Here is a 6,283-nt window from a genome sequence, read left to right on the forward strand (position 1 = left end):
AGAAAGGAAATTTCTGTTGTTTAAGCCACCCAGTCTGTGGCATTTTGTTATGGCAGTCCTGGCACGCTATTACAGCACCCCAGAAGGACCCTCCCACCTCAGACACAGTCGCTTGACTTACAGTCATTGATAAATACATCATCACTTTTTACTGCAGCTTAACTTACATCCAAAAGATGACACCTGTTCTTGCATCCAGAAGATTACAGCTTAGTTGTGCTAGTTTTGCAAGATTTAAAAAAAAAAAAACTAATTTGAATTTGAATGCCCTTAGGCAAAGCATCCATTCTCTAATTCACAATATTCAATATGTTCTATTGTCTTCCCCTGCCTTGTCCTTGAGCATGTGTGTTTGCCACTCCTTGGCCCCATGCCCAGCCTCCTGGAATGTACCTCTTTTAATGGCCAATTATCAACTCAAGAATGACTGAGCCAGTGACTTTAACAATCACACTCCTTCACTCCCACCTGTTACAAGGTGCTAAATGTCAAGTTTTTGGTTCAAATTACAATTGAAACTGTTTTTGAGAATTTCATGACACCTATTGAAATAAACAGTCACGCAGAACTGTCACAACCGAAGATAAAAATTGCTAGTTTAGCCAGGGTAAGCTTTATTTAAAAAGTAGCAATATCAAAACCATTTTCTCGCCTGTATAATTCAAGGTCCCAACAGAAAATAGATGGACAGTCAAGTTAAACTAACTCAGGAAGAATTTATTTACAAAGGAACTCATTACAAAAGTGGAAGAACCATAAGGAATTGTGCAGGAACCCTGGTCTAGTAATAGAATGGGAGATACTAGAAGCCAGAAACAGAGAGAATCGTCTAAAAAAGAACTCCCTGAGAGTGACTTAAAAAAAATTTTTTTAATGTTTACTTATTTTTGAAAAAGAGAGAGAGAGAGAGAGAGAGATAGCATGAGCAGGGGAGGGGCAGAGAGAGAGACACACACAGAATCGGAAGCAGGCTCCAGGCTCCAAGCTGTCAGCACAGAGCTCAAAACAAGGCTTGAACTAATGAGCTGCGATATCATGACCTGAGCATAAGTTGGATGCTCAACAGACTGAGCCACCCAGGTGCCCTGGAGAGTGACTTTTGATGAAGGTACTAGCCAGCCTGAGGCAAACTGCCTAAGTAGGGAGCTGACAAGTGCCCTCACTCTTCTCTCTCTGATGTCCATGATGTCCCCCTTTTCCTCCTTGACCTAACCTAATCAGAAGCCAGAAGTTTGGGAACCGACACACAGTAGGAACCTACATAGCTTACAGAGGTTGAGAACAGGCAGAGAACAGGAGGAAGGTAAATCAGGAGGGAGAAATGGAAGATTTCTGACCCTTTGCCTTTGGAATGGCAGTGTGAGAGAATGTGGATGCTGATTTCTTCCAGGCAATTCAGTGTTTGAAACGTCACAATTCTCCAGAGAAGCCAGTGCATGAGAAACATGAAGCTTACCAGTATCCTTCCTAAAAGCTCACAAAACCAGGATGACCAGACAGTAATAACCAAGAAAATAAAGAGCAGGTATCTTCAGTATTTAGATATGGCATGCTTCTTAGACATCCAGTTGAGATTGTATGGCATTTGAGTTCACTAAATTCAACACTTGAGACATTCCACTGCCAAATGCCCGTAACAATTAAGAGTAAAATAGAGAGCTACCATCTGGAAGGATCAGTATGCTTTTTAGGAAAATGGGTATATATGACCTGTACTTGCATTTGGAACCAAGGTTAGGTAATCTTAAAGCATAAATCTTTCCAAATAATTGAGCAATTAATTCAATTGATTAATTAATTAAATATATGTATTGGATCAAAGTGGGAATTTTTTTCCACATTTTTTACCCAAAAGAATGACATAACAATATCTCATTACATATGGTGTAAAAGTCACCTTTATTTCTAGGCTACTTTTATTATAATGTAATATAATAAAATTATATGCTATATAACAGCATATAATTGTAAAATATATTCATTATGTTAAATATGTAATTATTTAATATAATAGTATAATTTATGATATATTAAATATATAATTACATAGTCTATAATAATACATATAATTACACAATATATATCACTGTAATCTTATTTGTAAATTTTGAATTAAGCATGAGGAAGGTCCATCTTGACATCCAGCCAAAAGATTCTAGCTATTCAAACACCAGAGTAATTATTCAAAGTGTAATATGCAAACATAGATGTGAAGGCAAGTGATTCATTAATCTCTTTATCTGTCCTCAGAAATGGTTGACATTTGTAATTCAATAGAAGAAAGAGAAAAAAACCAGCATATCATAGAATAAGGCATGCCACGAGCGAGCATTAGGTTTAACAATAAACCACATCCTTTAGAGGAGTTGGGATTGAAAATCAGGTTCCAAATTTACCTCCACCCCTAAATTAGAACCCCAATAAAATGCTGATAAAATAAGAAATGGTGCAGCCACTGTGGGAAACAGTGTGGCAGTTCCACAAAAAGTTAAGCATAGAATTACCATCCGATTCCCTCAAGCCCACTCATAGAAATATATCCAAAAGAATTGAACACAGGGATTCAAACAGATGCGTGTACACCAATGCTCAGAGCAGCATTTTTCACAATAGCCAAAAGGTGGAAACAACCCATGTGTCTATCAACAGATGAATGGATAAAATGAAGTATATACATACAATGGAACATTATTTAACACTAAAAAGGAATGAAGCAGAGATGAACCTTGAGAACATAATGCTTATGCCAGGCATAAACAGGCAACTAAAATAGGCAAATGCACAGAGACAGCAAGTAGATTCGAGGTTACCAAGGGTTAAGAGGGAAGGAGAGATGAAAGGTCTTGCTACATGGGGACAGAGTTTCTGTTTGGGATGCTAAAAGAGTTTTGGAAGGGCACCTGGGTGACTCAGTCAGTTAAGCATCTAACTTGATTTCGGCTCATGTCGTGAGCTCCCCGTTCATGGGATCAAGCCCTGAGTCAGGCTCTGCATTGCCAATGTGAACCCTGCTTGGGATTCTGTCTCTCCCTCTCTCTCTGCCCCTCCCCTACTTGCTCTCACTCTCTCAAAATAAATAATAGAAAAATAAACTTAAAAAAATTTTTGGAAACACATAGCTGTGATGGTTACCCAACAGTGTGATGGCAATTAGTGACACTAAATTATACACTTAAAAAATGATTTAAGTGGAAAATTTTATGTCCTATATATCCTAGCACAATTTTTGAAATTTTTCCTTTAACCTCTTCCTCCACATAGCATTTCATTTCAACTGAGGATCTCAAAAGACCCTCAGAAACACTGCACAGTGCCAGAAGATGGACTTGAATAAAGCCACACAATGAGTGAGACTGACAAGAGAACTTCTAAAAATGTTCATTTCTGGTTTGTGTTCAAAAGAGTAGAATGACATCTCTTAAGCCTCAGTCATCAGACGGGATGTTACTAAATCTTTAGAACATTAAGGGAAGTTGAAGAACCTGACTGTACCTCAGTATTCCTAAATTAAAGACTTGCTAAGTCCCTAACGTAAACCGTGCTCCCCAAAAGTCAAAACAAAACCATAGTTTCCAGATTACTAGAGCCCAAAAAGGAAAGAGGCCAAATTAGCTTGCCAGAGCTGATGGAGATTATTACTTCCACCATTTTATTGGAAGAAGCACCACTTCTTTCTCCCCACTATGGCCACGCTCTGAACTTGTCATTTCAGTCTCACACACCACCATGTAAATATCAAGGCACATAGATTTCATTTTGTTAATAAGCAGAATTTTTGTCAAAGATTTTGCAATAGTAATTACTGATGTATTTATTTAAAACATAGCATGCTTATATTATAATGATTTTAGAGAAAAAAAGAAAACAGAGAAGCTCAAGGAAGGAAAAACAAATTGCCCATAATTTTACCATCCAAATATAATCATGATTAGTATTGTGATGTGTTTGTGTGAGACTCATGTGATTAATTTTAGTCAACTTGGTGTCTAACTTTTCCACATTATGACAGAAATAGTTTTTCATTGAGAAATATGTGGAAAAGTATAACATACATAGAACAATCCTATCACATGAAGACAGTCCCCATTACCATGCTGATGTTTTCTAGCCCAATTAGCCAAGGCCATCAGCAGACAAAGCTACAGTTTGAAAAATCACGCTTGTTGACTTTTTTGTAATAAGACCACAAACCTGAGGAACCATGGGCTGTCTCATGGAAGAAAGAAAGAAAGAATGGGGGTTATTGCAGGATTTAAGAGAAGCAGTCTTTGACAGGCTCAGGGCAAAGCAGGACTGGGGATAAAAGAGTCAACATGAAGTCTGGACTGCGAAAGGGACCCAGAATCCTTTTTCCTGGGAAACCACAAAGTTGAGCTAGATGTGAAATGATGCGTCCAGAAGTCCCTTGCCTGAATTTCTGTACATGGGTTGGAAATCAAGGCAGCTTTTCTGTGCCAAAGGACTGGAAATCCTCCCAACCAAAAGGGTGGTGTACTTCACTCTTATTCTTATGATTCCAAAGAGCAAACTTTTGACAGTCTAGATATTAGAAAACAAGATTTCTCAGTGAGTAAGAGACAGAGTCCCTTAAATAAGGAGATGTTTATGACACTTTATATAGCTGTAGCATGGCCTTGGGAGAAATATCGTTTCCTGTTAACTTAGCAGCTGGCTTGATCTTGATCTGTGCCTGTTAGCCCAGCCTGATAACTGGCAGGGCATATATTTTACCTTCTCAGTGCTAGCTAATTTTTTTTTAACATGTTTTCTTCCACTGTTTTTCTATGCCTAACTTTTTATGCCTTTTGATCTAAATTGTAGCAATTTTATCTATCCAGACGTAGATATAATTTTTGCACTTTATATTACTTTAGTATTATGTTTAATTAATTACCTAGTTTTCAATAGGTATCATTTTAATGGCTACATAGACCATTCTAGGGGCCAAGATCAGGCTGCCCCAAAGTGTGCCACTTTGGCATATTGATTTTTTTTTTTTAATTATAGCCTGTGCAAGAAGGACACTCAGACAGACCCTCCTTTGTCCCCTTGAAAGCAGGAAATAACTCTTCCATGTGAAAGTTGCTCTTGTACCAGGAGGCAAAGAGACATTCTTATCACCAGAGATGGGAAATTGAGGGCCAAGGAGGCTGTATAAACAGCCCTTGTTACTTTCTACTAATTCACTACCCCAGCCCAAATTCTGTTTAGAATTCCTTATTAATTAAAGCTCCCAAAGTTAAGTTTTCTTTGTCCTGTCAATTTCCTTATGGATTTATTGTCATTTTGTCTCAAAAGGTATAAAAACTGACTGCCTTGGTCGTTTCTTCAGGTCTATTTCATTATTGGTCCTCCATGTGCACATAATAAAACTTTGAGTTTTTTCTCCTATTAATCTGTTTCATGTAAATTTAATTCCCAGTCTAGCTGGAAGAATCTTGAAGAGTAGAGAAAGAATTTTCCCTTCCCTTCACCATATTATTAGTGTGCCAAAGATTATTTAACAAATCCAAATTGTTTATTACCAATTTTTAATTATATGAATTCTTAATTTTTACCATATGGGGAGTTATATTATGATAAACATCTACACAAATATGGCTTAATGCAAATTAATTACTGGGCCCAAAGTTATGAGTATTTTTGAGGCTCTAAATATTTATTTGCAAAATTGCTATCCCAAAGTTTCGAGTAAACTAGGAAAATGGTACTTTTGTGGCACCCACCTAAACACAGAGAATTATCTTTTAACCTTTTTTTTAAGTTGGTTTATTTACTTTTGAAAGAGAGAAAGTAAAAGTGGGGGAGAGGGAGGGAAAGAGAGAGAATCCCAAGCAGGTTCCACATTGTCAGTGTGGAGCTAGATATGGGGCTCGAAGGCACTAACTGTGAGATCATGACCTGAGCGAAAGTCAAACATTTAACTGACTGAGCCACCTGGACATCTCTCTTTTAACTCTTTTTTTAAATTGTTAATTTCAAGGCTGTAAATGGGGTAGCTCCTTGTTATTTTCATTGCAGTTTTTGAGCTATTAACAAGGTTAAAGTTTTCCCATACTGTTTACTAATTCTAGTTCATCCTATGTCCTCTCATAAATGTTTTCCAGATTATGTGTTAAGAAGCTTAGTGTGTTTCTCATCAAACCATCTTAGTTCTTTACGTGATTTTTAAAATTATTTTAGTAGCTACATTTCTTTCTAGAATGTAGTTGCAAAGAAGTCTTTGTAAGATGATTCTTACTCTTTTGAAATTTCCCTTACTTGTTTCAAAACCTGAGGCTGG

Source organism: Panthera pardus, unplaced genomic scaffold (genome assembly GCF_024362965.1).
Source record: "Panthera pardus isolate Hobbes unplaced genomic scaffold, ASM2436296v1 HiC_scaffold_17, whole genome shotgun sequence".
NCBI lineage: Eukaryota > Metazoa > Chordata > Mammalia > Carnivora > Felidae > Panthera > Panthera pardus.